At 32.4% G+C, this 26,277-nt stretch overlaps 1 pseudogene; it reads right to left on the bottom strand.

Annotated features, from left to right (window-relative positions):
• Window positions 1–4,703: 4,703 nt before the first annotated feature.
• LOC124083913 (ADP-ribosylation factor-like protein 5A) lies at window positions 4,704–24,353 on the bottom strand (annotated as a pseudogene).
• Window positions 24,354–26,277: the final 1,924 nt, after the last annotated feature.

Genomic DNA, 26,277 nt, shown 5'->3' with positions numbered 1-26,277 from the left:
ATAAGATTCTAAAATGGCTTTTACTATCCACCAGTTACTCTGCTAGAATTTAATTGGAACTTCAACCAAGTTTCAGTTTAAGTAAAATAACAACTTTACAATGAGTCTTGCAACATATGAATATGGTAAATTCCTTTATGTACTTATCATCTTACTTATTTAATGATATTATTCTTTAACCTCTCTCAAAAATCTTTTAATTTTTTTTCTGTATATGCCTCAAACCATTATGATTAATTTATATTATGTATTCAATGTTGGCATCATGGGGAGTCTTCCCTTTCTCTAACACTTTATGTTCTAATTGTATATTATTTATGTAAAAAAACTATAATTATTTATTGTACATATCTTTTACATGATTCTGCTGAATTTACTAAGTCATTTTAATAGTGCATATACAAAATTTTTGAATTTATACACTAGCCTTTCAGTAATATTCAATGTTAGTTCCAGTATAAGATCACTAAGTAAAGCACAACCAGTATCTCAAAAGCATTGCTCAGCTTCCTTTAATCCATTACTTTTCTTTTAGCGTAAATGGCTATTTAGAAATCAGACTCCAGATTCTTTATGCTTGACTTGATATATTCAAAGCTAATAAAATAGAATATACTCTTATGTCTAGCACTTTTCACTCAGCGTTATGGTTATGAGACTTTTTTTACATCATTGTAGCTGTAGTTTGTATATAATTATTGCAGTATAGTATTCCATTGTGTAAGCGTATCTTAATTATCTGCTTGATTGTTGGTGGAAATTTCTATATTTTCTAATTATGGGGCTTTTATGAAGAGAGATGGTATGATTTTCCTAGGATATACCTTTGAAATAATGTTGTTACAATATGCTTTGGTACACTTTCTTTTTGTATTTGTTGTGCCAGATTTTTGTCAAGTTTCTTAGATCTGAGAGTTCATAATTTTTATCGAATTTGGAAGACTTTAGGTTTTTATTAAAATGTTTTCCTGTATCCTCCTCTCATTCCTTAGAGGCTCATGTTATGTGGATATTAAATTATCTGGAGTTGTTCCACAGCTCACTGATGCTCTTTTTATTCATTTTAAAAAATTCTTTTTCAGTGTATTTCTCTTTGGATAGTTTCTATTGCTAACCCTTAAAGTTCACTTATCTTTTCTTCTGCAAAGCCTGTTCTGTACTTATCTCAGAAACTGTAGTTTTCATGACTATACAACTGATTTATGTCTTTTTACATCTTCTATGTCTCTACCTAATGTTTTTGAACAAAAGAAAATGGTTGTAATAAACTGTCTCATTGTCTTTTTCTTTAAATTCTAACATCTGTGTCCATTCTGTTTTAGTGATTATTTTCTCTCCTTATGTGGTCTGTTTCCTGTCTTTCAGTATACATGGTAAATTTTCATTGGATGACAGACATTGCAAAATTTTCCTTGTTGGGTGTTAAGCATTTCCATACTCTTATATATATTTTCAGTGTTTGTTTCCAGGTGAAATTATTTAGAATTAGTTGATTCTTCAAGGGTCTTATTTTTGTTAGAGGAGTCTAATGCAATATTCAGTCTAGGGTTAATTGCTCTTTACTGTTAAGGTAAAAGCTTTTTTGAATTATGAGTCAGGCTGATGGCAACAGACAGTATTCCTGGCTCTGTGAGAACTACACACATTGTCCCCTTTACTACTGTGGATGGCTCTTCCAGCCTCAAGGCATAGACTGAGAAGTATTCAAGGAAGAACCACCAGCTTTCTCCAGTATTCTTCCCTGCCCCCCAGCACTCTACTCTTCTTTTTTTTCAAATCTGATATTTTCTTTTAAAGAATGTATCTTTTAATTGTCTTATTGAATAGCATAGGAAATCATTACAATATGAAAACAAAGTATTGAGAGCATTCAACTTTATTTTACTCTTTCAGATAGGAAGCTCCTCAAATTTCACCACTAAGTGTGTTTCTCTTGGTGTAGTTGTTTTTGGTTTTTTTTAAATCATATTGAGGAAATTTCCTTTGATACTTACATTTCTAAGAGTTTCTAAAACAAATTTGGATTGAATTTTGTCAAAAGTTTTATCTGAATTTATCAAGACAGTTAACTTTCCTCCTTTGTCTTATTAATGTGATATAAACTGATACATTTTAAAATGTTAAACACCCATATTTTCTGAGGCAGAAAACCTCATTTGAACATTATTTTTGTTTTTTATGAATTGTGTATGCTGTGTGTATACATTTTGTTTAAGATATCCATATTTTCACTCCTGAGAGAGATTCCTAAGTAAATTTTATTCCTCATATTGTTTGCCAGGGTTTAGTATCTAGCTTATGCCAGGTTTATAAGAATAGCCTAATATTGTTTTTTTTTCCAATTAATATCCTCTTAGAATTATTGTACATTTGATGACAGTTTTTTTTTTTTTTCTAATGTATTTGGAAGAATCCAACTATATATCATTTAATCATGGATCTTCTTTACAGAAAAAAAAATCAGTAGAGCCACTTATACACAGTTTTACTTCCTGTAGCTCAGTTTCCAGCATTATTAACTATAATCTAAAAACACTAAATAGAAAATTCTAGAAATAAAATATTTATAAATTTTAAATCACATGCGGTTCTGAGTAACATGACAAAATCTCGCATTGTCTCTCTCCTTCCCACTTGGGACACAAATCATCTCTTTATCTAAAGTATCTTCATTTTATGAGCTGCTCACCTGTTAGTAACTCAGATCCCATTTCAGTTATCAGTCCCCTGTTAGAGAATTGCAATATTTTTTTCAAGTAAACTTTATTTTGCTTAATAATTTCCCCAAAGCACAAGAGTAATAAAGCTGATAATTCAGTTATGCCAAAGACAAGCTGTGAAATGTTTCCTGTATGTGAAAAGGTGAAAGTTCACTGTGATTTTTCTGAGAGAAAGTAAACAACAGGTATTTGCATTTTAGAATCTGAAGGAAAATTATTACCATCTTATAATTTTGGGAAGCGATCCCTAACCATATAGGTAGAAAAAAGATATTTGAAGACATACAATTCTACCTTCTGTAGAGGATGTGTTTTGTCTTAACAAGAGAATAAACTAACACAGAAGATGTCTGAGATGCCTGCAGCAAGTGGGGAGAGAATGTTCAGGGTAAAATTGAAGGTATAAGTCGAGATGTCCACCAGACCTGACCAAACAAAACAGAAGACCTGGGAAGGGAAATCAATATGTAATGTCTAAAACTTTAAAATGTTTATCTTGTAAGAATGTGATTTAGAAAGTCTAAAGTAAATACTAAATGTCAGCTTAAAATTATAATTTCCTCAGGGAGCATAAAATAGGGAATGAGCTTTGGGTGGAATACTACTATTTTTCATAGCGAATGTATAGATATAAATGAGTTTATTTCATATGCTTGTATAACTTTTAAAAATATTTTTTAGTTGTAGATAGACACAATATCTTTACTTGTTTATTTATTTTTATGTGGTACTGAGGATCGAACACAATGCCTCTCATGTGCAAGGCAAGACTCTACCACTGAGCAACAACCCCAGGCCAATGCCTGTATAACTTTGATAAAAATAAAAACTAAGTTTAAGTTTAAAACTAATACATGTGTGACTAGACACAACATTAGGAATAAATCTCATGAATGTTACATCAAGTGAAAGAAACTTAAAATATATAGTGCATGATTCCACTAATATGAAGTAGAAAAAGAGAAAAGATTAATTTTTAATGTTAAAAGTTAAGATAAGGTAGAATTTTCAGTAGAATCAAAAGTCACACATATTTACTATGCATTATAAAAGACTTGGCTTCTCTAAATGCATCATTACTCTCCTATAAAGTAAGGTGTGTAGGGGTCACCAGGACAAGGTAGGAATTCTGAGTTTTAATCGCACAGGTCTATGCTTTATGAAATATTTCTAAGGGATTTTTTTGTCTTTTTGTATGTTTTAATCTTCACATATTATATTTTATAATTGGGATGTTTAAATTCAATTTTTATAAATGAGTCTTGTTCTTTAAGCTAGGCATCAAATAGGGCAGGTGCAACAGAAAAAAGAATACATAGAGCAGAAAATGATTCTCATATAAAACCACCCAGAATGCTTAAGAAGGAGACTCTCAAGCAAAACAAATATATATTTAAAAGAACTTGAAAATTTGGGGGATTGCTTAATACAATAAAAAATAGTTAGTAAGAAAATACAAAAACCCACTTAGCATAAATGCCCACCCATATTTATATCTTTAGAATGATAAATAAGGACACTGTCAATTTTTGCATTAATAGAACATAAAAAGAAGCCATTTTCTTGAATTTAAGGCATATACACAATACATAAACTACTGTATGCAAAAATATTTTCATAAGTAATATATTTTAAAATATTGGAAATAATATCTGAGCTGATTTATATTTTGATTTAATGGAACAAGAAAAGAGAAACATTTGACTATGGAGAGTTGTGGAAATAATAAAGCTTTTAAAGCTCAAATTGTCTTCATCTCCCTTTGTACTTTGCACAGGCTACACAATGTCCTGAGACAATTGATTCTGAGAAAACTGTCAATCACAGGTTTAACAATGTCCATTAGAAGGAAATAATAATGAGAAGGCAATTTGGAAGGTGAGACTTCATCTTTGTTTTCAAATAAATGATTTTAGTTTTTCTTCTTAGAGAAAAAAAATTAAATTGGTTTGATATATCTAAACCACCATTTTTTTTCTGTTTTCAAGTGAAGTTCAGCCCTTCAATTTTATAACACCTAATGAGAAAAGGTCCATAGAAACCTTCTAATCTTAAACACTTAAACAACAACATCATCCATTCAAGTGCTTGGCATAATCCCTCACCAGTAAGAGCATTTGGAATGTAAAATAAAAGTTAGCTAATAAAAGTTAGCTTCAAAAACAGGGAGATGTCTGCTACTTCTGCATTTTTAAACATCTTGTTTATTAGCAAATATTGCAATCCAGCTTTCCTTAGATTGTCATATGCTAATATCATATAGAGTTCTTCTCTAGGTACAGAAATCCTCGGTCAATGCTGTCCACAACTATTTTAAACTCCATATTTTTATACTAATTGTTCCAGGAAGACAGAAGAGATTCTTGGCCTCCCAAATCCCACACTGGAAAACATGTATTATTAAGCTTTATTTCTTCTACATTGATCCCTATCATGGGAATTAGAATGTGTATACTTCATGCATAAAAAAAACGGTGAAGGATGGTAACTTTTGCTGCATTTTTCAACCCAATAATAATCTTTGTGTTCTAGCTAGTGAACAAAGCTGTCACATTGACTAAGACCAGCTTTTCAGACCATTATTCTATCCTGGCTCCTCTCAAGTGGCTCTCATGGTTATTCAAGAGTTTCAAGATTTTAAAAGTCATTCCACATTTTAAATTGTCCATAGTAACCTCTGAGTTGATATGTTTAGTTAAATTTAAATACAATGATGGCAAAAAAATGGAAACAAAACAAAGGAAATCATATAATAGTTTGCAAAAAATGAATCTAAATATAAGAAGCATACTAATGTGAATGAACTAAATTTCTAATTAAAACACATTTTGTCAAACATAAACACAAGGAGCTATTTTGCTATTTACAAGATGCACACTTTAACAATAATTATAGAAAGATTGAAAGTAAATATTTGCAAACCTATTTAGCAGGTAATTGTAACCAAAATAAATCCAAGTTGAAAAAAATTAAAGCAAAATGCATTATTATACATTCTCATATTTATGGTCCCAGACTTAGAATGGATTGACATGACTGTTCAGCTCTACAATATCACTAAAGTGATAGGCATTTAGCAGAAAACATACTTTTGAGTTGTGATATTTTTATACTCTAGCAAAATATAGTTAAAATAGTCTTATATTGCTAAGTAATGACATCAAGCTGTATATCTCAGTCACCCATACAATCATAAGAATCAGGTACCCATAAGTGTGCTGTGGCTAATCTATGAGTAGCTTACATGTGTTAAATATATTTTTTACTTCATTTTCAACTTACGATGTATTTATCTGAACATAACCCCACTGTAAGCCAAGAAGCATCTGTATTTGAAAAATTACTGAATATTGTCAGAATGGTTAGATCAACAGGAACATATTACAATTCTAAACTTTTGTGTACCTAAAATTGTTGCAATTATCAACATGGAATAAAAATTATTAGCACTCCAAGTGGAATGACAAGTTTCACTATAGTATTAAAAAAAAGCTCACAAACTTTTATTTAAAAATAATACAAGAAGAAAATCAGTAATAGTACAGAGAATGTGAGCAATATAATGAATAAATCTGAGTAATTAGACATATATAGGATACTACAACTGAAACTTGAAAATTATATTCTCTTTCTGATATATATAAAATATTAATGAAAGAATTTTCAACAAATTTCAAAGGAACACTACACATATTCAGGTCTCAATTATAATACATTAAAACTATAATAGCAAAAATGTTAGTATATTTAACATTTGAATGTTCTAAAACTACTTAACTAAAATGTGATGACACACAACCATAAGTTTAATATAGTTCATAATTGGGTCATAGTATTTAATTTTATGTATTTAAAATATATAAAAATGGGGCTGGGTATGTGGCACAAGCGGTAGCGCGGGGCGCTGGGTTCTATCCTCAGCACCACATAAAAATAAAACAAAGATGTTGTGTCCACTGAAAACTAAAAAAATAAATATTAAATATCTCTCTCTCTCTCTCTTAAAAATATATTAAAATGGATGACTTTTATTATATGTAAATTATATTTCAATAAAGCTGATAAGAAAATAATTTTTACATAAAATTATCAAGCAAATTTTAGTTTATACAAAATTAGCCCAAATATATAATCATTTTACAGCTTAGAAATCATCAATAAGTATGTAAAGTGTGCCTTTCCCTCAAAAGAAGTCAGAGAAAGGCAAAGTATAGTCAAGATACAAAATGATTTTATACAATAAAATTATAAAATTTGAAAGGTTTGGTGATACTCAGGAAAGGATAGGAAAGAAAACAAAAAGATCACACAATGCTTCTAGTAATGTCAACAAAGCCATTTAGTGGCAAAATAATATTATCTAGTAAAAGCCTATATTTTCCCTTTCACCCAGTAATTTCAAGTGTTTCAAGTATGTGTGTATGTGTGTGTGACTGACATGGGAATAAAAACAACAACCAAAAAGAGACCTAGAAGCAACTCTAATATCCAATAATAGACATATGGATGAATAAGTTATATTCATTCAGTAAAGCGCATAAAGTGGTTGGGTACAGTGGCACACCCCTGTAATCCCAGCAGTTTGGGAGGATGAGGCAGGAGGATCACAAATTCAAAGCTAGTCTCAGCAACTTATAGATATAGTTGCCCTAAGTAACTTGGCAAGACACAGTTCCAAAATAAAACATAAAAAGGATTGGGGATATGGCTAAGTGGTTAAGTATCCCTGGTAACAAAAAATATAAATAAATAACATAAAATAAAAATAAGAAGTGAAAACATGTGTAAAGTACTGCTGGACATATCAATATAAGAAAATTTGAAAATCACAAGTGTGAAGAAAGAAAAAGTCCTTGAAATACACAAATAGCATAATTTTGTTTATAACAATGTAAAAATAAAGTAAAACTAAATCATGGATGGTTTTTGATGCAGATACACAGTAGATTGATGATTGATATATAAATATACACATGTATATGTCATAAGACATTTTCACCAAATTCCACCAAATGTCAAAAACTGGCAGTTTCTGTCAGGGGGGCATATATATCAGTAGGGCCCAAAAACAGTCTTGAAGTCTCTGGTTACTTTTATTTATTTACTCTATAGTAAAATATAAATGTTTATTTTAAATATTATTCTTCAAATTGAACCTGCATATCATTTGTATAATCTTGTATCTTATTTCTTAAATTTTTTTGATATTAATATTAACTCTGTGAAGATCTTGGTATTCCTCTTCATCAAGACTTTGCTGAACCATGCCACTTGGTATATTTTCACATCTGATAGGAGGATCATAGATTTTTGTTTTTCTCCTTTGACCTTAACTCAGAAAATGCCCTCTCACATTATATAGTTATCTCACTTTTAAATAAAATGCTTATTTTAGCTGGGTGCCATGATGCATATCTATAACCCCAGGTAGAGGCAGGAGGATCCCAAGTTAGAGGGCAGTCTTGACAATGTACTGAGAACTCATCTCAAAAAAAAAAAAAAAAAAAAAAAAGAAAAGAAAAGAAAGAAAGAAAAGGAGAGCTGGGATGTAGCACAGTGGTACACAACTACTGGGTTCCATCTCCAGTACAAAAAAGGCAATGCCTATTTTGCTACATCCCTAATTTCTTAATTTATTTATTTGTTCCTATCTGTTCATATCTCTCTCTCTCTCTCTCTCTCCCCCCCCTCTCTCTTTCCCTCTCTCTCTCCCTCTCCCTCTCCCTCTCTCTCTCTTTCCTTCTTATTGGCATTGAGGATTGAACACAGGGGCCCTTTACTCCTGAGCTACATTCCCAGGGGTGTGTGTGTGTGTGTTTGAAACAAGGTCTCCCTAAATTGCTAAGAGTGTCACTAAATTGCTAAGGCTGGCCTTGAACTTGTGTTCTACCTAAGCTTCAGGACACTGGGATTGCAGGTATGTGCCACCATACAAGGCTCCTAACTTATTTGAAAGCATAAAGTAAATGATATTTAAAATAGTTTCAGTTTATCAACGTAATTTTTAAGCCTGTACTATTTCAAAATAAATTTCTTTAAAGGATGTACCCTCTTTCTTTGTAGGTTATATTTGGTATTGTAGGCTCTGGGTTCATTTGTCATTGATATTATTGTCTTTAATGGGCAATGAAAAGAGATTTAACCTGTTCTAAAATTATACTAAGTTAGTGTAAATGGATTTCTATTATGTCTCTTAATAGTTCCCTAGTTAGACTCTCTCTTTAATCTGTTATCAGAGTTCCAAAATAATTATAAATTTACAAACTCGTATATTACAAAAATAAATAAATAAACAATACACATAATGAAATGCTTCCTGGACCATCTATTTCAATATTTGTTCCCTACCCAGGTGCTATGAATATTTTTCCTTAAAATTAATCTACTAACATATTATAAATCTAAACAAATTAGACATGACATTATTTTTAAAAATTTATGACTAAGTTCCAAAACCTAATATATAAATTGTGAACTTTTATATTTCTATTTAATTTATCTATGGCTTTTCATGAAATCCATTCCTTTTGATTCACTGTTTGTTACTATACTATCTATATATAATCTGATTCTTTATTAGTATTCTTTATTAGTATTATTTTTTATTCTTTTCATGACTAACATTTTTGTTTTTGTTTTGTGCTTACAGGCCTCTCAATTATTGGAGACAGAATCTACTTTTTCTACCTCCATTTTTAGAAATCTGTAAGTAGTTTAGCAAGATGATGCTGGATATGAGCTTAAGATAGTTAATTTTATCCATTTATAACTTTATATCATGGTGATAAGGATGATATCTGACATTTATTGAGAATCCCAAACAATGTGTCATACATCAAGGTGACTTTTACATGTGTTACCTCATTTTACCTAATGATGCAGAAAATAATGCATAAACTAAGTCCTATAACAGAGCTAGGACTAGATCTTGCTTGTCTTCTTTATGATTTTTCCCCCTCTTGGTGTGTGTGTGTGTGTGTGTGTGTGTGTGTGTGTGTCTATTTCACCTTTGCCCCACTTAAATTACTTCCACAAAATACAGCCATAAACCTGTGGGCACATGAAGTTTACAACATTTGAACCAAGTCAACTGAGTCCATTGCCCTGCCTGTGGGCCACTGTGTATTTGAGCACTAGGCATATTTTATTTACACTAAATAATCAACTAAAGTTGTGGGCTTGCATTTTTTCCTGTATAAAAGTTGTTATAGGATTCTGATTTTGAGAATATTATAGCCTAAGCCCTCTCCTTTCTGTTGAACTGAAATATCTATTTTCCTCAGTGTTCCCTGATTAGGAAATAAAACAAAGAGTCAAACTCCACCATTTCCCAGCAATCCAGAGGGCACTTGAAAGGAATCAGGAAGGCATGTATATAATTTCCCTGATACACATTTCTTTTGATAGCTACCATGTTTCTCTACATCATCACACAAGAGGCAATATGGTTTCATCCCTAACAGACACACCACTGAACCCAAGCAGGGAAGGCTTAAAGCCAAAGCAGACACAATCATTCCTCTTGGGTTAATCTAAAGAAGGCTGGGAAAGCCAGTTCTTTCCAAAGCAAAGTGAAAATAAATGAGGAAATGTAGCCAGTGGAAGAGGAAAAAAGATGATAGATTAGAAATTTAGATGTATGCCAATACTTGAGTCCAAACAACTACACCAAAATCGGTTATGTTTTGTTTTTTTTCAGCAAATTGCTTAAATACTGTTTCAAGCATCTATATGTTTAAAAAGTAAACAAATCAACTTTGGCAATAGTGTTCAAATTATATACCAATGTAAAAAATAACAATATCTATAGTACTTAGTGAGCCGTGGTTAAGATATATAACTTAAATTTGCCAAGGCATGCACAATATAGATGGAATTATAAAAACAATGCAGTAAGTATAAGAAAATGAAAGCTTAGGATCCAGTGGCAGTAGCACCAGTAGCAATGGCAAAGATCCAGCTGGCTAACAATTGCATGAAATGCACACAGTCCCTGTGGTACCTTATTGGATGTGCTGTTGCCTGTTTAGGCTGTTGCCCAAGCTTGGTTCTCCGGCTTTCCTAATAAGTCTATCTATTACTCAACTGAAACCCTTCCAATAAAGCCCTTTTCTGCTTAAGCTGTTTCTGTTATTTGTAACTGCAAACTGTGACTAGCAGACATTCAAGGGCATAGCGACATCTGAGCTTTGTTCTCTGGCTTATATAGAACCAAAGATCATGAACATCTAATTAGCATGACGTGATGATAATTTTGTCTTTCTATAGTATAATGTAGAGAAAGAGCTGTATTATGCATTTCTGTGGTTCCCTGCAATATAGTTCTCACCGAAAAGTTTTTGAGATATGAGTGGCAATTGCCATAATCCCATTTCAAAGACTTGTGAAAATAAAATATCTATTTCTATATACTGGAAATAGTAAGACAATGACAAGATCAGATATCAAAATCCACAGCCCAAGGCAAAGTTTGCAATCCAAGTCCTTCTTGGGTTCCTTTTAAAAAGAAAGTAGTGTCTTTCCTTTATTGACTGTAGTGTCAATAAAATAATCTAGGATTTGCCCCAAGAAATTGTCAGATTATAAAAGGAAATGATTTCCCTGATTCATTGAATCTCCTATGAGAAATTTATGGCATTTGTAGAGAGGAGTTGGTCCCCAATAATTGGAGAGGAATTTACAGGTGCTTAAAGTGACTAGGGATACTTTCAACCCAAATCAGAATATTTCCCACATCTGAATAATTATTTTGCTGGTTGGAAGATTTTGTAACAACCTTGGCTAATGGTATTATTTTGTAGAGAAGGCATTTCTCCTGATGTTCTCCACTTGTCTTTGACTGTAGTTGGGAACTACATGAGAATTCCACATTTCCAGATTCCAGTACTCAACAGGAGAAATTCTAAAAATAAATAATAATAATAATAATAATAATAATAATAATAATAATAAACAGCAAAAAAATCTAGTAGGGAATATTTGTTTCTGACATAATCCTCATAGTTCAGTAAATTGGCAAAATTCTATTAAATGTATTTATTCAAGGTGGCTTCCATGGGTGCTGGATCAATTAAAAAAACTTATAAATAATCTAAAAAATAACCCAGTTTATCCAATTTTTCACTAAACTAGGATAAAACAAAAATTCCAGTGGTAAGAAAATAAAAGGCCAAAATTAGCTAAGCAGCATCAGCAATGCAGAAAGAAGCACTGCTGTTCTGAGCATGGTGCCCCTGTGCTACATTCTTGACTCTGCTGTGCTGTTCTGGGTCCTTCCTGAACTCAATTCACCAGAACTTCCCACTGATACTATGCCCTTCCTAATCAGCTTTGGATATGTTTCATTTTTGCATAAATTAATGAGTACTTATTTCTGACTAGTACAAAATTTTGCTACTAGCTCTGTTGCTAATTTTTGGAATACTGTGTAACATTCCTATGTTATTATGAATACTAGTGAACAAAATTTCTAATAGAAAAATCAAGATGCATTTGAATTCACTATTTTAATTGAACTCTAATAAACACATTATAGACTAGATTTTATACTGAAGGAGATATGCATTTGGCAGAAACTGTACTTCAAATTTGAATTTGGTCTTTTGCCAAGCCACTATTAGGCAATATGATACTCTCTCATGATGCTGGGCAGGAGCAGCTAGATGCAGCCTCCAGTCAGTCACGCAATCACAGGGTAAACAAACATACTCTACAGGGTACTGTGTTGCTAAGCTACGATGTTGAGTAGGTTAAGTATATTATATGCACTTTCAACTTATAATATTTTCACTTTATGTTGGATTTATCTGGACATTATCCATTGTAAATCAAGAAGCTTCTGTGTTAAAAATAGAGAGCAATGAAAACAGTATGCTACTGGAATGAAAATAGACATATAGACCAATGAATAACACAGAGAACCCAGAAATAAATCCACATAACTCCAGTCAACTGATCTCTAAGGAGGATGTCTAGAACATACAATGGGCAAAAGACAGTCCCTTCAATAAATGTTGGCATGCAGAGGTTGCAGTTGAATCCTTTTATCACATCATCTACAAAAATCAACGCCAAATGCATTAAACACTTAAATTTAAGATCTAAATCCATAAGACGATTAAAAGCAAAAAGCTTCTTGATATTTATCCAGGTTATAATTTTTCTAAGTCATGACCTTACAAACACAGACAAAAATAAAACCAAAACAAACAAACAAATGAGATTGCATCAAAATGTAAGTCTTTGACAGAAAAAAATGAACTAGCAGAGTGAAAAGATCCCCTACAGAATGAGTTAAAATATGTGTAAAATATATACTTTACAAGTATTAATATCCAAAATATATAATGAACTCATACATTTCAATAGCAAAACAACAAATAAACTAATTAAAATATGGGGTAAAAAAACTAAATAGATATGTTCTCCCCCCCCCCAAAAAAAATACATGGAAATGCTAAAATGTTCCAAGTAAGTGTTCAACATCACCAATCAGCTAGGAAATTCAAATACAAAACAAAAAAGATATCACCTCATTCTTGTCAGAATAACTATTATCAAAAAAGAAAGAAAGAAAGAAAGAAAGATAGCAAGATGTGTAGAAGTAGAAACCCTTATACACAGTTGGTGGGGATGCCAATTGATAAAAGAATTATGGAAAATAGTATGGAGGTTCCTCAAAAAATTTAAAATAGAACTACCACATAGGATCCAACTATACCACTCCAAAATATGCATTCAAAGACATGAAATTGGTATCTCAAAGAGAATGCTACAGCCAATGTCACTGTGGCATTATTCAAAATAACCAAGATATGGGAACAACCTAAGTGTCTCTGAAAGGTTGAATGCATAAAGAAATGTGGAATATATATATATATATATATATATATATATATATATATATATATATATATATATATATATATATAGTGAAATGTCAGTTAGCCTTAAAAAGAAAGGAAGGAAGGAAGGAAGGAAGGAAGGAAGGAAGGAAGGAAAGAAATCGTGTCATTTGTGAAAAACGTCACCCACCTTTCTCCCTTCTACTTTTATGACACTGACTTTTTAGATTCCACATGTATGTGAGGTGATGCAGTACCTCTCTATGTCTGGTTTATTTTACTTGGCATAATGTTCCCCAGGTTCCAAACACTGGGAGATGAGAAAATTTTGGAGATGTTGGCCAAATTATAAAAAATTCAGGATAAATAATTTATGGAGATATAAGGTACAGCAATGTGACTCAAGTTGACAATACTGTAGTGTATAGTTGTAATTAGCTAAGAAGGTTAATCTTAAGTTTGTAAGTGCTTAAAGAGTTCTCAATGCAAAAAAAAAAAAAGGAGGGGTGCTAAGTGAAGGGAGGTGATGGATATGTTAATTATCCCAATTTTGAACATTTTATTGCTCAGATATATCAACACACCAGGCTATAGACCTCAAATATATACTATTGGGATTTGTCAAGAGTACCTCAATAAAGGTAGAAACATGAAAGAGAAGCAAGATGGCTTGTGAAGTTGATTAACAGTGGTAGTCACATAATAGCAGGCCTTCAGAAATTTTTGTTTTATCAAAATTGACCTGTGTATTTAATTTGAGCATCTACTTAATTGAGCATAATTTTTTACAGTTTTCTCCACTGCCATTTTCTTAATAAATAACAGCTTAGTATCCTTTTTAAATGCAAAATATAAATTTTAACTGAAATTGAAATACCATGTTTGCACAAAAAGTGTGTTTTCCTACCTTCTATTCTAGGAACTAGATATAATTACATATGCTCTATTTAATGTCAAATGATTTTTGTTCCATATTTGTTTATATGAAATATTTTTAAACTATCACTCTGAAAAAAAGCCTAATAAGTGTTGAAATATTATGAAGTGAAATATAAATTTACTTTCATTTTATTTATGGAATCATGACAGTTGGTTAGTTCCAAGTTCCAGTGCAAACATTTTTTTTTTCTTTCTAGGCTTGTGATGTTCTGTCAGCAACCCTGCAGGAGAAAGAATCTGTGATTTTTTTCCATTCCATTGAAAATTATAGGCAAGAAGCAGTCACAGGTTGAATCACTTCTTGTGGGTGTGTGCTTGATTTGGGGAGAAGGTTTATTTTGAAGAAGAAAAATTAAGCAATTTTCTATAGAGTAAAAAAATGACATCTAGTACAAATCTAAAAGTTTTTCAATTAAGCCAAGCAATCAGAATTTGGAGTGCATCCAGTGAACTTCTACTAAACAGAATAATGAAGAAGTTCAATGGCACTTTTGAAAAACTTGTGAATAAATTATAAAATAATTATAAAACCGAATAGTTCTTGTCCAGTAAAAGGACGTATGACAGAATAACATACTTTCCATATTTTTAAGCTAATATTTCTTAATAAATTTTACAATGTAATTATTCTTATGAAAGCACTAAAATTGGATAGTCATGTTTGCATAACTATAACTGTGCCCCTATATAATAAGTCTTTGCCCACTATGATACTGCACCCCACTATCTGGTGAAATGAAAGTACTCATAAAATTAAGTCATTGTCTGTTTGGATAGTATTTTTGTGATTCTAAAAATAAAATTAAACAAATTTTTCTTGATATTAAGTCAGGTGATAAGAAAACATTGAAAATATAAATTGAAAAATTTATAAAGGAGAAACTACATTTTATAGGATATAAAAACAAATTTCAATAGACTTTCTGGATAGTCTCATTTAACTCTCATTAGTTTTCTAAGAAGTAATGAACTTCTGTTTGTCATGAATTAAAATATGAACTATTTTTTTTTTAAAAGACTCTTCTTTTAAACTTAATTTAACATTGGAAATGGCTCACACTGTTTCTGTTCATACTTTTACATAAACTTTTCTTTATCTTCTTATGGAATTTTTGTCTTTTTTTGAAAAGATTCATAGGGTTTGTTTATATTTAATATACCCTCTCATTCCAGATATATAATATCGTTCAAGTCTACACAGTCAAAGAGAATCAATATTGGCAATTATGAGAAACGTTCACCAAATAAAATTCTACCCATTGTTGTAGCCCAGCAGTCTCTGTTGTGATGGGATATAAGTGCCACCTGTGTGTGTAGGAGAACACATGAGACCATTAAAATGAAAACACCTACTAATCAAGAAAGAAAGCCCTTCAAACACCTCATGCTTGTGGACAATGCAGTTAGGGGTTTACAAGCAATTTCTGGGTACTCCCTAATGTTCCTACAGACACATAATGGTCTCTGAAGATGCCCTGTTATTTTCCTGTGTATCTCTCAGAACAGAAAGTTGTATCAGAGCTAGCAATACATGGAGTTCTAATATAAAATGTTATTTACACTTTCACAGAGTTTTAGCAGAGATGTGGATAGTGACAGGAATAAGGAGAAAATTTGTCGTTTATACAGTGCCATGGAACATGTTTTTATGCTCTGAAGTGACAAAATAAAGAAAGAAAAGTCAAGTTGAAAAGAAGCAAAAGCAGGTATGAATTCATCAACCACAGCTATTTCGAATATTACTTAGCAAAATGTTTTTTCCTTCTTAATTAAAAAAAAACAATGAGAATCTAAAAGAGTTCTCAAACAAGATGATTTTTCACCAAACATATATGCAAGATTGACTTTGGAGCTAAAAAGGAATAGAGGAAAATGTCCATGGATTCTAGTAGATGACTCTGCCTATCCATTCTCTCTCACCTCCATTTGGAGACAGGTGGTTATAAGATGAAGTCTTTCTCTAGGGAACACTTAAAACTGGGCTAACTATACTCTTGAAGTATCTGAGGGTTTTAGTGTCTCATCAGTGAAGCTGGACACTATGATCCCTAAATATCCATGGACTTGCAATTATTGGAACCAAGGTAATTATCATTGTCCTCAAGTGATAGCTTCTCTCACAATGATACTTAAACCTCTGTCCTTTAATGGCCTTACTGGAGGTCAAGAATTTAAGTGTAAGTTCGGAGTCATGGTCATGGACCACATCCATCAGTAAGATCAGTTCTCCTTTAAGACTACATTGTATGTTTGGGGTTGTGCCGTAGCGGTAAAATGCTCGCCTAATACATGTGAGATCCTGGGTTCCATCCTCAGCACCACATATAAAAAGTAAATAAAATAAAGGTATTGTGTTCATCTAAAACTAAAAAATATTTTTTAAAAAAGACTACATTGTTTGTTAGCAAGAAGGGGTTGGTGAATCAGAGGAATTCATATGCAATACCTCAATTTGTTCAAATACTCAGCAGCAAGATTTTTTTTAAAAAGAACACCCCACTTAGAATCAAAATATCTGAGTTTGTCTATCAACTATATGTCTCACTGCTCATGTAATCAGTGGACAATACTGTTCCTAAAATGAGGTTATAATTTGAAATTTGGATTCTTAGTGAGAACTTACAGTGGTCATTGAAAGTCAAAAGAATACAGGAAAAAAAAACTGTTGTCTTAATCCCATTTTTCCTCAGTGCTATTTCAGTCATTTTTTTTAACTTATAATTCTTAGAAGGAGAAAGAGCAGGACAGAGATGTAGTTTATGGTTTTCCATGAAAAGCATCTCCACAACTATTATATATTTAACTTAAAAGTTTTTACAGAGTATGTCTTGGGAAAATGTCTGTGTTAAAGAAGACTTCAACAATGTGATGAAGCTATGGGTAGTACCCTCATGGGAACTGCCAGGGTGAGAACTGGCTATACCTTCCTCTGAGTGCCCTCATTAATACTGGCCTTGTATTCTTCCAAATATTCCTCCATTTCACTTCATGGTTTTAAGAAAGTTAGATTCAACATATTTAAGTGAATTTCCAATTGTGTTTTGAAAGCATTGTCCCAGTTTAAAGAAAGAGAAAGTAGAAGTTACCTAGTAATCTTATAAATAACAAAACTGCCCCACATATGTATAAATAATGACAAAAGTACACTGTAGTCACTGAACCCTTCTTGGGTTTCTTGAGGTAGGGTGTAAGTGTGGGCTTCCAAATTTCATGATGGTTATTTTGAATCTGAAAGTTTTTGGGGGACTCCAATCTCTTCCAGCCAGGTCTCTTGTGTGTCAATTTTTTTTTTTTGTTTAGGGCTGCCTAAACCAGGATGGGATCTGAGGGAGAAAGGCTGGGAAGCTCATGGGAACAGAAGTGGTGGTGAATACACTAGTGGGCACAAACTCATCCCTCACCTTCAGCCCACCTATCCTGCATTGATTGGCCCCATCTGTTTCTTGCAGTGCCTACTTAATAGATTTTTTTTCAAACAAATGTTATTGAAACATATTTTCCATACCATAGCCATTCAACCATTTCAAGTGTATAATGTGAAAATTATTTTGAGCAAATAAGTTGTTCAAGGGTAACAAAACAGTTTTTGAACATTATAATTACACAATAAGATCTCTCATGTACTTTTACTTTTTGTTCCCATCTCTTCCCCTTCTGTAGGTAATGACTAATCTACTTACTATATCTACAGACTTTAGAGGATAAACTTTTGAGTAGCTTTGATATCATGCTTACCTATTTTAAACAATGAAGAGTTATTAGTGAAGCATCAAGAATCATGTCTTTCAGATGCTTATTTCAGAACTTCTCTAAGGGCATGGACACCAGTCCCTGGCATAAAGGAGACTTTTAAGGAGACTGTTGCAATAATCCAGATGTTACTGATGCATTTGAGAACTTGCTCTCAGGGATGGGTAAGTCCTGTGTAATCAGAGCAGGCAACTTTCTCTGTGGTGTGAATTCTTTTAAACACTCTGCACAAGGAGATAGATTTCCATACAAAGATAAAGCACTGAATATACTTTTATTCCATGTGATTGGTGTTCTATGGAATGATTAGTAGGGGGGAATATTTTTTCTTTGTGTGTTTTTTAGGAACTCTATGCATACAAGTATAAGAAAATGAATCTTTATTCAGTTGTGATTTATTAATGAGCTATTTGATTGTGATTTATAAATGGTGGCTTGTAGCATTAAAAATCTGGCACTGGTGGAGCATGACCATAATATGTGGATTGGATAAAACTAACTATTCTCAATAGCTCACAAAGCAAAATTGTGTATATTTTCTAGTCTCATGAGCTAACAAAAATCATACCCAATCAATAAATGGGCAAAGAAAATGAACAGACACTTCTCAGAAGAAGAATGGTCAACAAATATTTACAAAATTCAGCATCTCAAGCTGTTAGAGAAATGCAAATTAAAACTACATGGAGATGTCATCTCATTACAGTTAGAATGACAATTATCAATAATATAGAAACAATAAATGTTGATGAGAATGTGGGGGGAAATTGGGACTACAAAATGTGGGACTACAAATTGATTCAATCATTCTGGAAAGCAATATGGAGATTCCTCAAAAATGAGGAATGAAACCATCATTTGACCAGCTATTCCAATCCTCAGCATATTTCAAAAAGATTTAAAATCATCATACTATAATGAAATAGCCACATCAATGTTTATAGCAGCTCAATTCACAATAGCTAAGCAATGGAACTAACCTAGGTGCTCTCCAACAGATGAATGGAAATGTGGTATATATACACAATGGGGTATTAGCAATAAAGAAGAATGACTTTGTGACATTTGCTAGTAAATGGATCTATATGGAGACTCTCCTGCTAAACAAAATAAGCCAGTCCCCCAAAAGCCAAAGATTCAGTGTTTTCTCTGATATGTGGAAGGTAATCCACAATAAGTGGGTTACCTATGTACACATATGTGCATGCCATAGTGAATCCCACAATCATATCCATCTATAAAAATAGGGTTCTAATTAGCATAAGATATATTCAAGCTTATATAACTATATCAAAGCAAATTCTACTATTATGTATAACTAAAAATAACTAATAAAAATCATACTGATCCAAATTATTTCTCTAATGGCCTTGCCTAGGGAAGAACATTTAGTTGTTTCTTGATATTAAAGCTACTTTCTTAAATACTTCTGTAAAAGTATTTTTATCTGTTTTGGGTGGGACATGGTATTGATTCATTATCACCTACTAGTCAATAGCAATTTAGATATCACCATGAAAAGGAGACATATTGTGTTAGTCAGCTCTGCATTGAGATGACTAATATACCTGACAAGAACAACTTAGAGAAAGAAAAGTTTATTTTGGTTTACAGTTTCAGAGGTTCAGCTAATAGTCTGCTGGCTCCATAGTTCTGTGCTCATGGTGAGGCAGGAGATCATGATAGAGTAAGCTGCTCAGTCCATGACAGCCAGGAAGAAGAGAGAGTTTGAGTGAAAGGAGTCAAGGAAGTATAATCCCTATGAGTACAGCCTCAGCATCTCACCTCTGCCATGCCCCACCAACTCACAGTCACCATCTGACTAATTCATCCAAATTATCAATTTATCAAATGCATCAATCCACTGATTAAGTTACAGCTCCCAAAATCTGATCATTTCATCTCTGAACATTGCCACATTGTCTAACATGTGAGCTTTCAGAGAAGACCTTATATACTAACCATAACGATCTACAAGAAAATGGGAAGTGGATAAAATAGTTTTATGGAGTTGACTTGAACAACAGCACTGAGCTGAGCCCAACCAGTCTCCAGACAGGGAGCCCTTTCTCACTCATGGCAAACATGAGCATGTTGGGTACTTGCTATTCCTATTGTGTGTGTTTTTCCTTCCAAATATAAGCTTATACTTCTATGTACTCTAAATGAACTCTTGAGATTAAAGTGTTCTTCTGCATTTTCCATTTAGTTTTCCTAGTTATTAATTATTGTTCTTCCATTATTTTTCTCTCCAAATGAGTCAATTGATCTTTAGACATTTATTTAGCTATTGTATGGAAATGTCCTACCAGGAGCTCAAATTGTGAAATAACGAGTAACAAGAGACACAGAATGAAGTCAATAGTCATTCTTTCTTTCCTTAATAGCAAAGTTCAGTTTTACGTAGGGTGGGAGTGGATCCACTAAAATTTATTATTGCCTAGCTCTTTCTGTAAATTAAAAATGTTCATGTACCATAATTTTGTCAAATTGTATTCAATTGTGAGTAATGAACTGGTTCTTCAAGACAAAGTATCTCTTAAGAGAAGTAACCAAGCCAGCAGACAGACACCTTTTACGTTTTGATTCTTCTTGTGAGAATACAGCTGTAATGCTGGAGGTGAGAGGTCATTTTATAATCTTAAAATAAAATTATGAGCTAACAAAGGCTAATTGAAATGACAAGAAAAAGGGTTTCTGACAACATTGTAGTTCACCTCATCTGTCTCATGGGGTGAGACAAAACCCCATAGCAGAAAACAATCACTAATTGATACATACAAGTCTTATCAATGGATAGGTAAAAAGAAAGAAAAGAAAAAGACATCCTAAAGTTATAGATAGACATGCACAAGAATTGCAAGTCTTATTAGGATGTCAGAGATAAATAATTATACTTTCATATAATGAATTCTATAATAATCATGCAACCATAATATTAGGTCAAATCAAGTAATAAACAAGTACTTGGAAAGGAGAAGTTTTCAAACCAGTCTAGAGATATATGAAAGGGATAGCTGGATAAATCCAGGCAGACAGATCAATTTGTGAAAAGGTACAAAGTTTATAGAAGGGATGAGGAGAGGTTGATACAGTGCTTTGATGCAATGGAAGTCTTGCACATCAAAAAACGGGGGGAAGACAGACTGAGTCAGAGGACAGGGCCAGATGTGGAAAGACAGAGTTAGCTACGCTTAAGAGTTTGGGCTTGATCCCATAGCCAAGTTTTACAAACTCCTAGACTCAATGCAAGTGCAAATTTGCCATTTTTAAAGTTTGAATGTTCTAGATAAAGTATGCTCTACACCCTTGCTGCAAGTACCACCACTCCTTTTGGGCAATAGCTGCCTTCTAATCTGTTTACAGTAGATAACTGGCTTCTGACCTCTTAGAGGAAAATTAAGGAAAGTACTCAAGTTCCTCAGGAAAATAGGAAGACTTAAGGGTGTTGAACAGACTTCAGTGTGGAGAAGATGTGGGCAGGAAGAATTGGAGAGCAGAGACTTCTAATGAGGAAACTTTATTTCATTTAGCAGGAAAAAAAATCTTAAGGACAGAAGAAGAAGAAAAAAGAATTTAAATATCTTTAATAAACTCCAGCAAAGATGAGCGTGAGAAATGATCCAGTCAAGAGTTTGTTTGTAAAGGAAAGCAGAGGAGTCAGGGCAAAGATTTCTTTTCAATAAGTATTTAATAAATTGAATTTTACAGATTAGATTTTCATTATTAAAAAATATAGTTCCCTAATTCCTTAAATCTTTAATATATTGGCATGCTGGCTAAAATACTAAATACTCGATTAGTAATTCAATAGGCAATAAACATTTAATAAATATTTACCAAGTACAGACATAACTTTTCAAACATCAGGAAAATGTGACATTATAGTTTTGCCTAATACACATTACAGCATGCAAAAGCCAAGATGAGGAAACACTGTAGTTATTCATTAGCATCAAAAGAAATAAGGTGGGTAGTAAAAAGAAAAAATTACATATGAAAACATAACAGATTCTAAAATGGTCAACTTGCAGAGTAATATTAATGAATTATCCATTTATGCCAATGTATTATATTTAACTCAAGTAGTTCAAGCATCTTCAGTAATGAATATAATGTATAAAATGCACAAATAGAAAGCCATAATATATCCTTTAAGCATTTTTTTTACCAGTGTGTTAATGACCTGCTTGAGTTAGCACCTTAGGCTTTGCCTCCAGCTTTAAAATACAGTCAATTATTACCTGCTCAAATCTACGCCAGCATGTTCTAAGTAGACTAAATATACTCTAAGGAGAGGTAAATATTATACTATTCCATTTTATTCTCTGCTTCTAAAATCACAGCTATTACTCATAATTCAATTGTAGTTTTGAGTATGGTATAATGTACCTGTAAGCGAAAATCATGTACTCATGACAGTGTTTAAGTCTCTTGACTCATAAAATTAGAAATATCAGAGTGTGAAGTAGATTTAAAATCTTTAATATATGCTTAAATAGTATATTATCATTTTTTTTTACTTTTTCTACAAGTGTATTTAACATCTTAGATCATAATTTTTGAAATGGTATTAAAACATGAATTGCAAAATAAACTAACCATAACTAGGATTTTAAAGCCATTGTCAAACTATAAGACATTCAGCATTCAGGGAAAGCTTTGTTCACACAAGAAATTATTATTAATTTGTTCATTATTTGGACTAGCTCCTGCTCCTAATCTTCAGCCAAAATAACAACTTATGTTTTGTAAATTATTCACAGGAATATTTTTTAGTGGAAAGCAGGCAAAATTTAAAATTTAAATGATCGATGCTAATGCTGCATTCTTCGTTCATCTAAAATTAAACTAGATAACTTTTATGTAAACAGCATCCTCTTGGTTGGGTAGTTGAGAGTGCTCATCATGATTTAAAGTTTAGAATTGCTTGAAATTATAATAAGTTTAATATCAGGCCCAAGTCAGGAATTTGAGTGGAGCAACTTCTATTGATGATGATGATGATGACTATAGTAACAATAATAAATGAAGTATAATCTTAAATAAATCAGATTTTTATTTCACTCAATAATTCTAACAAATAAATTTTAACAATACACTGTATGCTAAGCACTGTGAAAAATTGGAGGCAATAAAGAAACATAATCTTTGGATTCAGAATAGTGGAAGACAATAGTGATTCAACTTAATAAGTTGGGATCTTAAGATAATTATTAGAAAGTACATAAAAAACCAGAAGGGTGGTGAGAGAGGGCCAAAACATTCTCATAAAAGTTTAAAAGAGGGGTAAGAGTTAGCTGAGCAGAAAAAAAGATAAGACCTGTATAGGCTGCAAGAAAAACATGTACATAAACCCAGAAAAAAAGTTGGATGCTATCCTTAAGCTTAGCATGAAGTTTAAGAAGGAACTGAAGAATGACTGCCAATACATAGGGCCTATAAGGCAAAAGTTGGTAGGATATAAAAGTTTCTTATAGTGTGTCATAAGTTCTTTTACAATTTGAAAGTGAAAGAAGCCATTGAAAGATTCTTAGCAGAAAAATGACATGCTCATATTAATGTTTTATTTATAAAGATCTTTCTTAGAACTGGGGAGATTGAATTAGGTCAGCATGGGATCCTGTGAAAGAGCTTTTAGAGAAGTCTAGCAGGGGGCAATGATGGTCTGAAATAAAGCAATTGCATTGAGAATGGAAACAAAGGGAGCAATTCAACCAATGTTAAGGAGGCAAACAGAGTTTTATACCCAATGAGATTAGAGGTTAAATGAGAAGAAGTAATTAAGGTGAACTCTCAGGTTTCTGACATAAGTAATGAGTACTCTGGTGGTGCTACTCACCAAGACTGGGAAAATAAAAAGATGAGCAAATCCAGGAAGAAGAGAGAAAACATAAACCTAGTTTAATGCATATAGCTATCTTTCTTAGTCCATTTTCTGTTGCTATATCAAAATATCTGAGACTTATGTATAAAGAATAAAAGTTTACTTGGTCCCTGGTTCTGGATTCTTGGTAGTCCTAGAGCAATATGCCATCATGGGCTCCACATCAGGAGAAGGTGTTCCTGCTGCACCATAACATGGTGGACAGCATTCCATGGTGAGACAGAGCAAGTGTGCTAGCTAGAATCTCTCTTACTCTTATTATAAAGTCACTCATACCATCAAAAGGGCCCAACCTCATGATCTCATCTAATCCTAATTACCTCCCAGAGGTTCCACTTCCAGATATCATTAGCATATAGATCTAGGGATTACATTTCCAACATATGTGCTTTCAGTGTATCTATCCATATGGATATCTCTGAAGCATTTAAGTAAAGCTATCCAGGGAAAAGTTGAACATAATTTTCCTAGAATAATTACTCTAAGGCTCATGTGTTGTTTATACCTATCCCTACTTAGCTTGGTGTTTAATGAGGTCAAGTTAATGGTTCTTGGTATAATTTCTTCTTTTTGACTTACCAGTAGACTTCAGGCTGTGACAAGTAATAGTAGAAGAAGAGAATAAAAGATTAAATGTAAATATATCACCACAACTAACGGTTGCCCACTATTATCACTGTTTTAGAAGAAGATAATTAATAAATTAAAGAACAACTTTAAATTTTTAATAAATAAAAGCTTCCTTTTTATATTTATTTCTATTTTGAAAATAAAATAACCTGAAAGGAACAGTCCAAGCCACAAATAGGATGATACCAACAAAACCCCACAGAATACTACTCAATAGTTTATGCTGATATTTACGTATTTATAATTATGAATTATTGTGACTTCAAGTTCAAATTTTATCCCCTTTAACCTAGGAAAAATCAAATAATGAATGTAAAATGAATGACTATTATATTATAAGGAATTTTATGTAATAAAAATTACAAAACCACAATGCAGTTATGTAAAATTATGATCTTCATGAGATGAATATGTATTCAACCGAAGAAACTTTATAATTACCAAGCAAAGTCTGAAGCAGCTCAATTAAGTAATAAGAGCTCTTGAAAACATGAACTCTTTTTAGAAAACAACTTGCTGAAAACTTTTGCAGAAGCTTCTTATCCAGTCTACCTGATTTACACACCCTTAGTTAAAAATCTAAATTAAATGAGGTAGACAGAGAATTGAAGGAATGAAGCTCTCGGCATCTAGAATAGGGTAGGCTCCAGACCCGTGAGACAGTAGTTTTATGACATGGGAAGCATTTCAGTATTTCTGACTGTTGAAACTAATTCGAGCCTGATAGTTACTGGTAGTGATAGTAGGTGTGAGTTTCAGGGTCCCTCAACCTCACAATAGCCTCTGGGGGAAGCTCTCGAGAGTCCTTGTGAGAATCTTTGGACACTTGTCTGGCCAACACACAACTCTGTATCATCCTTAGGGAAGAAATTTTCTCAAAATACCAGAAATCTTCAATGACATGCATTAGAACTTTGCTTTCTTTGCTCTTTTGTGTGTATAGACTTGATACCCATTTCAATCTGTTTCTTTGCTCTTTTATGAAAATAGCTTGACTGAGAAGACTCTTCTGTAGAAATTATGACTATTTCGCTTCATAATTTGAGATCATGTAATCTCTAAGTGAGCTCTTACGTTAGAGTTTTAATCAGAAAATGTCTCCACTGAACAAAGTTTTGTTATTAATATGCAAATGAATGCTGTAAGGCAGATGACACTTTTTCCCAAACCACATTCAATTAACATACCAATAACTTTAGGTGCTCCTTGTGTAATCAGAATTAGTGTTTTACATGACAGATTTTTTAACACTTCTTAGATTCTGAGAATAAAGAGTTCAATGTTATCATTTATTACCATGATGCAAGTGAAAAACATATAGGCTGAGAAATAAGAAAGAAAACAGTCAAAGATGACATAAATATAGTAATGTTACAAACGCCAGTATTATACATGCTCTTAGATTCCTGTATTCATTGCTAATCTAGGAAAACTCCTATATAGAAAATTTAGTATTAAATTGATAAGAGCATCCATCTGTTAAGTTAAAATCATATAATCAGATTCT

This window comes from Marmota monax, unplaced genomic scaffold, assembly GCF_021218885.2.
Source record: "Marmota monax isolate L192 unplaced genomic scaffold, Marmota_monax_Labrador192_F-V1.1 WCK01_AAM20220418_F8-fsc00056, whole genome shotgun sequence".
NCBI lineage: Eukaryota > Metazoa > Chordata > Mammalia > Rodentia > Sciuridae > Marmota > Marmota monax.
The sequence above is the reverse complement of the archived record's forward strand: the minus strand, read 5'-3'. Positions and strand labels throughout refer to the sequence as shown.